The 15,371-nt window shown below is 41.2% G+C and overlaps 1 pseudogene; it reads right to left on the reverse strand.

Moving 5' to 3' along the window:
- Positions 1-7,911: 7,911 nt before the first annotated feature.
- Positions 7,912-15,371, reverse strand: part of LOC131249724 (uncharacterized) — a 90,524-nt pseudogene continuing 83,064 nt past the window's right edge.

The following is a 15,371-nucleotide window of genomic DNA, read 5'->3' on the forward strand; positions in this document are numbered from 1 at the left end:
TAAACTAAAGTTGGTCCACATTTTATTGGCCAATGTGAGCTGTAAGATGTGCGGCCATCTTGATATTATGACCGTGGTTCATCTACTGGCGGTACCCACAAGATGGACAGTCGAGATAATCAACATGGAGGAGTATGGGCTTCAATTAGAGAGTAGAGACATATGATATACGCGCGGCAAGCGACTCGCGCAAGAAGGTTTCCATTCGTTGGTAGCAGCCATCCATCACACATGGACATGATCGACCAAATCGTGGGCCGCACACAAGATGGAACGTGGCCGATAATCACCTAATTTTGCCTGGGCTATTTTCCTTCAACCATCCGTTCTGTAGCTGCCAATCGGACGGCTAGGATGTTCTGATCAGATTGATCCTCGGTTCCCCAATGGGGCCCTCAATTTGAACGATCTCCATGACATGCATATTACAGGTCCAATGGTTGAGTAGCTACAATTTAATAACTTTTGCTGAACGCAATCCCGTACTCTCCCTGGATATCCCACTGTTATATGTCACCATCGTCTATCCATTTTACCAGCTGGTTTTAGGACATGAGCCAAAAAATGAAACAGATCCAAAGCTCAAGTGGACCAAAACCACAACGGCCATTAAAAACTTCCTGGACTGACTACAAAAGTTTTGGGTTAGGCCGTTTCCCTGGCAATAAAACATCATGGTGGGCCCTGGGAAGGTTTCAACGGTGGGTGGCACTTTGGTTTGCTCCATTTGATCTTTGGACTACTTCAATTTTTGACTCATGTACTAAAAAGAGATGGCGAAACAGGTGGACGGCTTGAATATAAAACATATACAGAACAGTGCTCTCCACAACTCCAGCTACCACAGATATCTCTGGTGCCACTAAATGAAATGTACCCATACATGGAGTCAAACCATCGTTTGTCCATTGATTTAGATGGTGTGGCCTGCTTTATGAGTGGACCATCCTGATTTTCGTCCCAGTAAATCCGTATGCTATGTCCCACCTTTTTCACGGTTCGGATGTTCTACAAAATCGACACGTTGGTGGGGAATATTGTACTGGAAAGTTCACGTACAACAGTTGTATTTGAACATTTCTGATATATTAACATACAAGCCGCTGGGCGCTGGAGGTGCTGTGAGAGCTTAAAAGAAACCACTGTAAAAATAAAAATAAAAATAAAAAGGTCGTTTTCCGGAGGTTTCTTGCCGCACCGAAATACGGTCTGATTCAAGATATGGGGAATTATATGGTCCTCGGCCCAAGGATTTACTTTTTTTTTTAATTTTTTTTTGCAGTTTTTACAAGTAGGGCCCACTTTCAGTGATCCAGATCATTTGGGTATGTTGGGCTGATCTTAACCATTTAATTTGTGACTTGAATAATGAACGGTTGAGAAGAGAAATACAGTGAGAGTAAACATTCAACTGATGAATCAGCCCAGGCTCTCCAGGGTCCACCGTATCGTATATGTAAAATCCACTCCGTTCATCAGGTGAGAAATATCATTTCAAACGTACATACAGAAAATATAAGTTTATTAAAAAATTTATATGGGACACAACAATGGCAATAATGAAAAATTACTCTCAAAACCGCTAAATTCACATAGCCTTAGTTTTCTGTAAGGCTGATGTGTATATCTTCTCTTCATCTTGATGAACTGCACCTGAGTAACTGATTTGACGAGATATATGCCCCACACACAAATCTATGGTTGACAACTTATCCTTATTACTCCATGTGGTGTGGCCCATTTTAGTTGTGGATTTGACTGAAATTTTTTACCTTAGGGCGTACCATGGAAAATAAAACTTGATAGACGGACTGGATTTTACACATGGTGGACTCATGGACTTGGGTTCCAATAGTCCGCCTAAGACGAGTGGTCCAGATCACGAGGACATGGCTCCTCTAGCATAAACAGAAACCTTATCCGATGGATATCTTGGGATCGAGGATCATGTGAATACTCGATCGGATAATACAGGCATGATTTTGCTTGTATTTGAAATCATTGCATCAGATCTAAGGAGAGATAAATGTTTGATTTTATCATGAAGATGGATCACGTCTGGCGATCCAAACCGCTGATACCTCGAGAGATGCACAGATGATGATGATGGCCGCCATCGATGTTTCCAGGACTTGGAGATCCTAAATGGCCCACAAAACAACGGCTTAGAAGACGGTTCAAACTTGTATTTGTTAACGTTGAATCATATAAGCAGTTTAGATCATTGGAACATGAACCTGATCAAACCAATATCTGTTAAGGCGGCGGAAGCAATGACGTCTCCAGTTTGAAGGCGGTTGAAGAAACGTCTCCCAACAGGAGATGTCTCTCCTCTATATCGTAATGAGTAAACTCAGTTGGGCCCACTGTTAATGTATGTGGTTTATCCACACCATCCATCCATTTTTACTGATAATTTTAGGGGTTGATACCAAAATTGAAGTGAATCCAAAGCTCAAGTGGACCATTACACAGGAAACAGTGTGGAATCATGATTTCCACCGTTGAAATCTTCCGAGGGTCCAAATTAATTTTTATTTGTCATCTAACCTGTTCAAAAGATCACAAAGACATGGATGAAGAGAAACCACAAACATCATCTTGATCCAAAACTTCTTTGGCCTCCAAAAAATTTTCAATGGTAAAGGTTCAATCAAACTGTTTACTGTAGTGTGGTCCAGTCGAGACTTTAATTTGCTTCATTTTTTGGCTCTAATCCTAAAATTATCTGTTAATATGGATTAACGGAGTGGATAAAATAAATAAATAATACTGGACCCTACACAGTTTACTCAGTACGCTAAGGGTACTGAGTTACTCAGTACGCAATCCGCTTCCCTTACCGACATACATATAGATGTATGATCATGTGAACCTAATTTCATTAGGTTTTACGTCCGGTGTTGTTTTCATAAAAAGAGCATGAATAGAGAATTGTATTCTTTAAGGTAAACCTTGACATTAATACAAGAGTTCTTATAAGTAGAAAAATAAGAGAGACGTAAATTTTGTATTATTTATTTATCTTCTTTTAGTAAAGAGGAAAGTTCCGTTTACGTGAGTATATTGTTGAACTATGTAATTTCTCTATGCCTTTTATATCCTTTTCAGCTTTTGGTTCTTGTTTTGGATATTTTTCTTTTGCAGTTTTGTATTACTTGCATTGATGTGTGTAAGTGCTTTTGTAATAATTGATATTAGAGTTAATGGTTGAGAAGCCTTGATCAGCATTGATGTTCATATTGTAATTGTGTTTTAGATGATCAAATTGAGTTTTATCAAATTCGAGGTATTGAAGTTCGATAAATCCAACTGCTCATCGTGGCAACTGAAGATAAAGGCAATGTTCGGTAAGAAGAAGGTTGTGCGGATGCAAGAGAGGGAAAAGAAAAAAATAAAGAATATCACTATTGCGTACATGAAGAGTTTGAAAGTAAGCATTAGACAATCTTCAAAATCATTTTTAGAAGAAATAAGGAAATAGAAAAGAGTAGAAATCCATGGATACGGAAGATGAGGCGTTGGAAAAAAAAATAAAATAGTTATGATGGATTTTTTTTTTCCTTTCTTAGACTACATTATTTGGTTTTGTTCAATGTATTTGATCAAATTATTGCTAAAGATTTGTGGGACAAATTGTGAAACTCATATGAAAACAAATCAATATTAAATAAAACTTTTCCTCCAACTATAGTTGTTACTTGATGGTAAAGGGCTTGTTTGTTAAATCTGAACTCTAAAGCCGGGATATAAAACCTGAATCTAAAGTCTGAAAATTAAGTATTGAATCTGAAATGGCTTATTTGTTAACAAACATTTGAAATGTCCGAAATATGTTAATTTGTCACATTTGCCCGTCTCCACAAGAAATGATCATGATTGAATTCCTACCACTAAAAACTTCATAGATGCCATTGGAATGTTTATTTGTCATCCAACCTGTTGATAGGTCATAAACACTTGGATGAAGGGATCACACAAATATCTCTTGATCCAAATCTGTGTGGCCCACAAGAAATTTTTAATAGTCAATTACTACTGTATTCTATGCCATGATCCATTAATTTGGATCTGCTTGAATTTTTGAATCATGCCTTAAAATGAGCTTTGAACAGGGATGGGCAGCATAGATGTAGTCGCATACATCATGGTGGGCCCTACAATCAGGGGTCTCACCCACCTCGGTGGATCGAAGGACGCAGATTACCTGCTGGGGATGTCAAAGTGGGTGTGCGTGGGGGTGTGAGCGGGTGTGTGAAAAAAAGGCCCATAGCTACTAGATGGTGCTATGTGGTCCCCCCATGATGTACGTGTTTTATCAATGTAGTATATCCATTTTTCCAAATCATTTCAGGGAATGATCCCAAAAATAAGGAAGATCCAAATCTCATGTGGACCACACCACAAGAAAACGATGGTGGTTAAATGCCCACCATTAAAAGCTTCTTGGGGACTTCAAAAGTTTTAGATGAAGCTGATATTTGTGTTTTCCATCCGTCCTGGTCTATGTGACCTAATCAACAGGTTGGATGGTAAATAAACATTATAGTGAGACTTATGAAGTTTTTAATGGTAGGTATTCAATTACCACTGTTTTCTTGTGGTGTGGTCCACTTGAGACTTGGATATGTCTCATTATTGGGCTCGTACCATAAAATGATAAATAAAAATAGTTGGACAATGTAGATAAAACACATATATCATGGTAGGCCCACAGAGCATAGTCTGGTAGCCATCGCGCTCGTGGCAGTGTTGGTAGGCAATCCGAGTTAAATCCGGGATCCAACAATTTCGTGTGGCAAATCCAGGAAATGGATTGCGTGTGTGCTCGGTGGTGTTTCGACACCATCAAGTTCTGTGGGCCCATCATGATATATATGTGTTGTATCCACACCGTACAGCCATTTGGCTACATCACTTTAGTTCATGAGCTAAAAAATGAGCCAGATCCAAAGCTTGAGTAGACCACAAAATAGAAAGCAGTGGGGACACGAGTGAAGGGAAAAAAAACAAATATCATATTGATTCAAAGCTTCCGTGCCCCAAAGAATTTTTCGATGGTAGACGTTTAATCTCCCTTGCTTTATGTGGTGTGGTCCATTTGAACTTTAGATCTGCCTCATTTTTGAGCCCATGCCTTAAAATATCCTGTAAAATGGGTTGAAAGTAAGGAAATAATACATATATCATGGTGGGGCCCACAGAATTGGATAACGTCAACACACCTAGTAGGTCGGTGGTGTGCAACACACCAAGCAATATTCCAGCGGGGATTGGGTACTACCCCACTAGGAGCTACCGAGATGGACGATCGTGTTAGGGGTTCTGTGGGGCCTACCGTGATGTATATATTTTATCCACACTGTCCATCCATTTTTTCATACCATTTTAGGCCATAAGATTAAATGCAAGGAAAATCTAAGGCTCAAGTGGGCCACCCTATAAGAAACAATGAGAATTGAGCCCCTACCGTTGAAAACTTTTTGGGGCCATGGAAGGCTCTAATCAAGCTGATATTTGTGTTTTCCCTCCATGATTCTTGTAACCTTATGAAGATGTTAGTGGACCCTGAGAAGGTTTCACTGGTAATTGTTCAATTCCAATTGCTTTATATGGTGTGGTCCACTTGAGCTTTGGATGTGCCTCATTTTTTAGGCTTATGATCTAGAATGGTCAGGAGATGTTCATGGGTGGTGTTGATCGAATACCAATTATGGTGCGGCTAGAGAAGTTTCACACGTTAAAAGTTGGGCAGTGTGCTAGGGAGAGAGAAAATCTCCATGGCAATGTGCATAGTGGCAATTTTGGAAGCAAAAAGTATTGTTTTAGAATAATTCGCAGAGCACATTCTATATTCAACGTTAAGCTAGACCTTGGTCACAGAAAAAATTCGGCAAAAATTACAAAGCGCTTTCAATGTTCGGCGTTAACAAACAATTAACAAACAACACTTAACGCTAAGAACTTTCCATATTCTGCATTAAGTATTTTTTTTTTTTTTTTTCCAGTCTTAACAAAGACCCTGAGTGTCCTCTTTGCAAAAACACTTGAATGTGTTTAATGACCTAATTAGTATATTGACAACAACTAATACGAAGATTGATGAAATGAGATGGTTTAATTATGAATATCAATAATGGTCTATATCTCAATGTGGAGTTGTTCATGTTTATGTTGCTTATTGGGGAGTTCCTCAGAAAAACACATGAGAGATCTTTTGACTATACTAGGTTGGTCAAAGAAAAACTAATGAGAGAGTACTAGTGGGAGAGATCAGACGAGATATGAGCCGAAAGAATACAAAACATTAAAGTATTGGATTTGTAGAAAGAACGAATAAGGAAAAATTATAAATTTAGAAAATTTTTAATCCTAATTCATTTGATTAAGCATCAAATTTAAAAGTTTTTCAAGTAAACTTAGTTAAGAAATATGATTAATTTAATGATGGGGAAGTGTTGTCGTTTGTGGATCCACAAGAGAAACTGACCCATCAATGAATCTTGGATTCAAGCGCTTCATTCCATATAACACCACACAAAAATTATTTTTATATATATCAGTTATATAATGGTGACACAATTTATAGGGTGATGATAGCACATGAAAAATTATGGGGATTGGAGATGTTACAATTATTTTGTTTGATGATATCACATGTATAACTTTAGGTGTGCGATGCATTCTAAACCCTCAAAAGATTTATATGCAGAAGTCGTGCTTCTTTCCTCTTCTGTTTTCTCTATAACCTTTCTGAAGTTGCGCTTCTTCCCTCTTTCCTGGATTTTAATGGGGCGGGCTACTCATCCCGAGTTGATCCGCTGGTTGTAAGCCTTGGTTGCTGCTTGTTATCTCCAAAAGCTCTTTATCTTTGGATGATGCGATGTTTCTACTCATTTCCTCCTGATTCTCAGAAGCTATTGATTGTTGTGCTTCTTTTGGCCCCTTATTTGTTGAATCTTGAAAAAAATATGGGGACAGGTCGACTGCTATCTCTAACTTGTTGCTGATAGCCCTTCTCTCAATCTCTTGGGTTGAGGGGAGGGTCCTCTTCCCCCCCTGAGATTGGAACAATTGTTGTGTTCCAGTTGGGGGCCACCTCTCTGCCCATGCTATTGTCTTGTGGCCTTAGAGGAGAGCACCCAACTGATCTGGACCTGCCTTGAATGTTCTAGCCTTTGACCACTTCCGGGGGTTTACGTTCTACTAGCGACACTTGAGTGGTTGTCTCCTGAATTTGATGTTGTTCCACAGGGGCTTGAGCCCCTAAACTCTTATAATGGGGATCTCTTCTATGTTCTGAGGGATGTGGAGGCTTGATTTCAGACTCTGAAGTGGGGTGATCAGTGTTTTCCCTTAATGTAGTGGTCCTGAGGTTGCCGGGGCTATACAGTTGGTCCCGGTGTGACTGCCTTCTTTTATCTCTCTCCCTCGCATCTCCACTCTTAGTTGCAAGAGATTACATGGATTTTCTATAAGGCTCATCTCTGATCTGCAGCCATTTGGCCTCCTTCTGATAGTTCGTGAAGAGATATTGTTAAGTATAATGGCCTCAACATTTTCTCGAACATTTGGAGTGCTGTCTATCTTTTCCACAGCGGCATTATGACAAACGGGTGGAGGGCAGTCCATCCTCTATTCTGAGTGTGGGTTAAACCTCCTGTCAACCCATTCCCTCGTGCTCTCCGAGGCTTCATCTAGCCTACCCTTGAGCTTGTGGTCATGATCGAATGCCCCTTCCGATGAGGATGCTTCTATCTCAGCATAAACTGGGAAGACCTTATCATCGACTACTAGTTTCAGGACCTTCTTCATATTCACCCCGGGTGGAGTTTGATCTTGATCTTGGCATACACTTGGAATAAACCATACCTGCTACTCGTATCTATCTAAACCACCTTACCGAAGTAATCACCCAAATCCAGGATAACCGCCTCTGGCTAGGCATGGGCCGGGATTCCAAACAGGCGAATCCAAGTGCCCTCCTCCTTCAATTGCACTTGAGGACCACGGGTACACTGCCTCGAGCTCCATTAGTAGATGTAAGGAGGAATCTTCCTTGAAATCCTTGAGATCCTTCTTTGTCTTAAGGACTATTAGGAAGTGAACTGGGGAGAGTCTCACCACATTTATAGCCGATGCCGCGAAGCTGGATGCCCTGATAGCAGATACCGGACGCAAAATCGAGATTGATCTATCTGAAGCTACACCCACCAATCTTAGATACAATTACTTAAGTCTGTTGGCAACCACCTCCGGATCTGCAACAGTGGTGATTCCTTCCTTAAGCCCCTTTGATAGTCATTCTCTATTTTGATGTAGCTGACCCAGTCCCTCATTTTAGACCACCCTTACAAAGGATCTGGGCTGTGATCGAGTCTGTTAGGGGTGATGGGGCTCGAGATTGGATCGTTTTGCATTGAATGTATGACTTAGGTTTCGCCTCTCTTACCGTAACAACTCTGCCATCTATTCTTTGTTCATCTAGTATGCCCATGGCCGCTCTCCCTTCGTTCTCATACAGGAATTTGACAAACGTATAACTTCTGGGGAGCTTGGAGTCCGGGAAGAGCAGGATGAATGTATTGATAACTTTCCCATATCTCTAGAAGATTTTTATTAGATCCTCTTACATGCAGTCGAAGGGGAGGTTTCCAACAAAGAGACTTAAACCTACTTCCTTAGTTCCACTTTCCAGTGCCCGTGTAGTTCTTGATCTCATCGATGATCTCTCTCTCCTTTCCCACCTCTCCCATTCTATTTTCTGGGATACGCCTCCCCTGGATGGGGCCTTATCTCCGCCTCATGTCGATGTAGGCATTTCCCTCCTTACCGTTTCCCTCTTTATGGGATATTGGTGTTGACGATGATCTTGTTTCAATCTCCCCTTTGTTAATTACATGAACAAACCTAACATAGACCATGTCTGGTCCATATCAATGACATGCCAAAACAACACAAAATATTACATGTCAATATAAATGATTTACAACTCGATACACTAAAACATGTAACACTTACAATACTCTCCCATAATTACTTCCCTTACTTCACAATTCCTACAACAACAAATAAACCCTGCATAACAGAATTTATTATTTTGTTGGAACTTGATCTTTCTCCCCATTTTTATCAGTATTTGACAAAAAGTTAGTTCCAATAAATATACCAATGAAAACATAGCATGAAACTACTCTAGAAGTCATAAATTTACCAATTACAAGGCACATACTAACATGGGTTAAAGGTTGCATATTATCATTAAAAACATGGAGCATGTTAAGTATGGTTATTCAAAGGATGTACAAATTAAAAGTGAGAATGACCAATCATAGGTATGGTCATTCTAGAACCGAATTATGTATGTGGGGGTGGGAGGGAACCCTCAATATCTCCGTCCTTTCTATGACTAACTAAATGCTATCTCTGAAAATTTATATGTAGAACCTTTGGGATCCAATCCTACTATATATAGTGTATGTTCGATATGGAAGAATCCTAAGGAGGTCGTTGTGGAAAGAAATAACAACAATCAGCAGAAGCTCGTAAGGTCCATGGGCAGTGTGCGGTGATTTCAACGCAGTGGCAGAAGCTTCAGAAAGAATGACCAATAGGAATCCCAATATTGCTAGCTCTGTAAAATTTGAAACAATTAACAACTCGGGTCTCCTAGACGTAGGTTTCTCGAGGAATAAATTTACCTGGAGTAATAACCAGGTGGGCAACGCGCGTTGTTGGGCCAGACTGGATAGGGTGGTATTCAATGCAGATTAAGCCAAACTTTTCCCATGCTTCAGGGTGGAGTACTTACCCCAAGTTAGCTCCGACCACTCTCTATTATTGCTGGTCAGTCTTCCACTTCGGACAAGCCATTTAGGTCCCAAAGGATATGGACGCTGCATGACTCGTTCCTTCAGGAGGTAAAAGATGCTTGGGAGGGAGAGCTCTCGATGCAGCCCATGCTTAACATCCAACTGAAACTAAAGAAAAGTTAAACATGCTCTAAAAGTTTGGAATAAGGATGTGTTTAGTAATGTGTTTCAATAAGTTAAACTGGTAGCAGAATCTTTGGATCATATTGAGAATCGAATGTAGAACTTAGAAGGCGAGGACTTGCATCGGGAGTTCTCCATAACCAGTTAACAGCTAGCCCGTATGGAGCTCATGGAAGAGGTCTATTGGAAGCAGAAGGCCAAGAATACCTGGCTGGAAGAGGGGGGCAAAAACAAAAAGTTCTTCCACTCCTCGGCAAATGAAAGGCTTGGGAAAACCAAAATCAGTTCGATAGAAGTAGAGGCGGGTCATATGGCAACAAACCAAGATACCATCAAAGCAGAATCGGTAAAATTCTTCGAAGCTCCATTCAAGTCGGAAGACATCATCTAAGTGGCAGATCTCACTCTTTCTATTCCTCATATTCTCACAACTTAGGACAATGAGAGTTTAGCAGCCCCCCTCCATCCTTGAGGTCCACCAGGCTGTCTGTGCTATTCCAAAGGATGGGGTGCGCCAGGTCTGGACGATTTTTCAGTGGCATTTTTTGCAAGTTGCCAGCACATTGTGGAACATGATCTGCATAAGGCGGCGGTGTTCCTATTTGAAGGGGGAATCCTCCCAAGAGCATTCACATCATCCCTTATCTACTTAGCCCCAAAATCCTCAGCCGCAGCCAGGTTTTCTGACTTTCACCCAATTAGCCTCTGCAATTGTATTTATGAAGTCTTCTCGAAGATCTTAGCATCCAGATTAGGCAAACTGCTGCTGAAGCTTAGATCTCTTGAGTAAGGAGCCATCATCCAGGGCCGCTCTATAGCGAAAAATATTGCTCTTGCACAAGAGATGGTCAGGGAAATTAATAGAAAGGTTCGTGGGGGGTAATATAGTATTCAAGCTAAACATGGAAAAAGCCTATGATTGGGTAGAATCAGGATTCCTTAAGCAGGTCTTGAGGAGTATCGAGTTTAGCGATAGATGGATAAGCTGGATGGAAAATTACTGGGGTAATTACTGGGTTTTTGTGCTCATTAACGAAGAAGCAGCAGGCTACTTCAAGTCCTCGAGAAGACTTCCTCAGGGCGACCCGCTTTCTCCCGATTTATTCATTCTGGTAGCGGAAGCCTTTAGTAAGGGATTATCAGCGCTGCAAAATCCAACAAGGATGCCTGATGATCACCCATCTTCTTTACGCTGACGAGACCCTCTTGTTTCTGAACGGGGGACGAGCGTCTCTACAGGTAGTGATAGACTTCCTGGATTCCTTCCAAGCAGCAATTGGGCAGAAGGTTAATTAAAATAAGAGCTCCTTCCTCTGCTCCGACAAGTTGCCAACAAGTAGGGTCAGAAGTATATAATGCCTTTTGGGGATCATGAGGTCCAGATCAGGGGCTTACTACTTGGGGGTTTTGATTGTAAGGGAAAGAGTGAAACAATTGGATTACCAATTTCAGCTCGACAAGATAGAGAAATGGATCAACAGTTGGAATGCGAGATATCTGTCGCAAGCAGGAAGGGCTATGTTAATTCGGCGCATCTTGGGAAGCATCTCAATTCATGTCATGGTGTCCTCACACATCCCTATTCGAGTTCTAGTGGCATTGGAAAAGAGATTTTTAACTTCTTTTGGGGGTGGGGAGAAGGCAAAAGGAAGCTTTATTAGATCTGTTGGAAGAAAATCTCAAAGCTGAGAAGTGAAGGTGGGTTGGGGATTAGAAATTTGAAAGAGGTAATGAAGGCCCTATAATATAAAATGGCTTGGGTTGCAAAGTTCAGTGATGAAGTAAGCCCATGGGTAGCGCTAATGAGAGTGAAACAAAATTTCGATGGATGAAAGAGTCCAATCTAAAGGGATCATGATGGTATTTAGGTGTGTCTGCTACGAGGGTGCCCAGGATTAGCGACCCTCTGTCGAATCATTGAAGCACCTTTTCCTCCAAGGTAACCTAGCAGAGAAAATTTGGGGTCACTTTGGAACAATTTTTAGGATTCCTCTCATGCAGGACCAAATGGTGGATGGGAGGTTGAGTTAGTGGTGGCGCGCTCCACCCCCAGGAGGCAGTATTACCATCCCGGGTAGGTTCGTCCCCATCTTGGTTCTCGGGGAGATCTGACACACTAGAAATGCGATCAAATTCAATTGAAAAAGTATCTCGGTTGCAGCTACAATTGGTCGCATGCAGTGGTGGATAAACACGCCGAGTATAAGCATAAAGGTGCCTAGACCTTGGTCCATGGCCAGCGAGCTGACTCTGTGGCGACCTAGATTCCTCAGAGGGTGTAGATCGAGATGGTGAAGTGGGTTAAGCCACCAATATGTTGGGCAAAATTGAACATAGATAGGTCAACCAGAGGAAACCCAAGTTTATCAAGAGGAGGCAAAATTTGCAGAGGGGACGAGGGGAATTTCATATTCACATTCTCGGTGGGATACAGAGTGGGGTCCAACAACAGAGCAGAGCTACGTGTAGTTTGTGATGGTCTTACTCTTCACCTAAAACTGAGGTTGACCATGGTAGAGGTAGAATCTAACTCTAAGTTTATGGTGGACCTGCTTTTCGGTAAGTCTTAACCGGCCTGGTGCTGGAGGTATTAGTTAACCAGGATTGGAAAGCTGAAGCAAAGAGGGCAGGTTACTTTTGGCCATGTCCTGAGAGAGGGGAATGCTCCGGCAGATGGAATGGTCCGCCTGGGAAGTGAGCTTTAAAACATTTCCCTTATCAGGCAGGTTTCTAACCTCCCCCCTTAGATTCGGGGTCTGATTTTGCTAGATAAAGTAGGGCTGGTTTACATTAGGAAATCCCCGATGGGTTCTTAAGCTAGGTCTGATAAATAAGCTATTAAATATAGGTTTTATGATAGGCTTCCTCAGGGTCTTTTCTCACGGGGGAAGCCTAATATGTCTAGGGTAGTGCATATCATTATACGTGAAATGAAATTATCAATTTTTTTTAACACAAAAAAACAAAGGGGGAGATTGTTAGTGCAATGATTTGTGCATCTTGTTTGTCAGCAATGTGAGTCCTTGTGTCATGTAGTCGGTTGAACTTTTAAAAATTGAAGACACAGGAGAACAAGAGTATTAAGGAGCAAAGAACATGTAAATAAAGTGCCTTGGTGACCCTAACCTTTAATCCAAAATAATGCTTGAATATCTAGATGATATTAGGTTAATAGATAAACCTTGTTGATCATCCCTTAGCCTTAGAAACTTAATTGGAACATGATAAGTAAGGCTAAAAGAAGTGCAAAGCTGTTGTGAAAACATACTTAATAAACAATAGTTTTTTAGCGTTGCTTGATCCCATTGAGTAGACCTCGAGGGGTTTTCGGTGACATTAAAGATCACCTCGATGAAATCAGATAGGTAAGTTAGCTATATCCAGCAAGAATTGATTATTTTATTTGATTTTCTCGATAACATCAAGGTCCCCTTTATTGGCATCAAAGGGTCACCTTGATGGCATCGAAGACCACTCGATGACATCAAACAACTAAGTTGGATATGACTAACAAGAATTAATCATTTTATCTAATTTTCTTGATGACATCAAAGTACATTGATTTTAGAGATACCATGTCAAGAACCTTCCTTGTAGCCCCCAGATCTTCATCTTGAATGTCCATGATAACTGAGTCTTCAGTACATTGATTTCAGACATGATATGACTGACGATTAACATGTCCTCAACATATAATACTAGGATGATAAATTTGCTATCACTCAGTATTTTGTAATAGACACAATAATCATATTTACTTATGGTGAACTTCTAACTCAACATGAAAGAATTAAATTTTTTGTACTACTGTGCAGGTGACTATTTTTGGTTGTACGACGACATCTTTAACTTGAAAACTTTGTTCTTTGCCCCTTTTATTTCGAAGCCTTTTGCTTGCTTCATGTAGATCTGCTCTTCCAATTCTTTATGCAGGAATGCAGTCTTTATATCCATTTGTTCCAGCTCGAGATCGTATTGGGCAACTAAAGCCAACATGAATCTGATAGTTACTTGCTTCACAACCAGCGTGAATATCTCAGTGAAGTTGACGCCTTCCCTCTGAGCATATCCCTTCACTACCAACCTTGCCTTGTATCTATCATATTTATTCTTGAAGATCCACTTGCACCCGATTTGTAAGACCCGTAACCTAGCCTGTACCATTCCATAAACTTCTACGGTTCCCTCTAGTCGAGTTTCGGCAACCTGGGACGAATAGATAGCATTGGCGCATGCTCTTGAGTCACATCCTGTAAACCCGAGCCGACTCAAAATGAGACCTATGTCATTTTGACCGTGCCGTCGCCGCGGTTCCGACGATGCGTCTTGTGCGTCAATACGATGCTCAGATTATAAGATCCGACCCGTGCATTATCTAGGCCGTTGATCGCTTGATTGTGGGACCCACCTATCCCTATTGTTGTACTTCCCTAGAAACATTAATTACTATGATGTCACCCTAGGGGTGACATCACCCTACCATACCACCTTACCTTCCCTTTTCCCCATAAGTCAAACTCATTAATTCCCATTACCTCACCATCCCTCTCTCCCATCACTCCCTTACATCATTTCTCTCTTTCACTTCTCTCCATTCCAAGCAATCCCTCCATGGAGCAACCCACGTCCATGGCTCCCATGAGAGAGCTAGTGTGGCCCACCTCCCTATCTCCCATCTCCACCATCCAATGATCATCTCCACCATTGAAATTGTTTCTTTGGGGCTCTATCATACATTGGCGGAAGAAGGAAGAAGAGATCTCGAGGTGGGTGCTCCTTTCTTTCCTCTCATTTTTTTTGTGATGTGTGGCCCACTTGGATGAATCCCATCTTGATGTATGTTTTATCCCAACCGTACAAGTCATGTGGACCCTACTTTATAGTGATGGAAACACACAAATATCAAGTTGATTTAAATATGGTGGGCCACGTTCATGTGGGACCCACCTTGGTGACACGTGGACCACCTACACGTAGGACCCACTATGATGATTGTGTTATACCTATGCTGTCCAACGTCCAAGGGACGCTGGACAGAGAGTGGCTAAAGTGGTGTGCGTGCACTGAAATGGTGGTGTACTAATAAGCAAAGGAGAGGAAGAAGAATAGTATTTGGAGGTGGGCTGCTCATGCAGGCCCCACCTTGATGTATGTATAAAATCCACGCCGCCCATTTCACTTCTCATCTCATTTTAGGCGTTGAGCCAAAAGATGAGGCTAATCTGACAATCAAGCGGGCCATACTGTAGGAAATGAAAATTTTTACCATTGAAAACTCACCCAACGATTCTACATGCTGAAAAATACTCAATATTGGTCTTGTTTGGTCAATATTGAGCCGTGAGATGCAATGGTCAGGATAGATTTTCCTGATGA

The sequence above is a fragment of the Magnolia sinica genome, chromosome 6, assembly GCF_029962835.1.
Source record: "Magnolia sinica isolate HGM2019 chromosome 6, MsV1, whole genome shotgun sequence".
NCBI classification, from domain to species: Eukaryota; Viridiplantae; Streptophyta; class Magnoliopsida; order Magnoliales; family Magnoliaceae; genus Magnolia; species Magnolia sinica.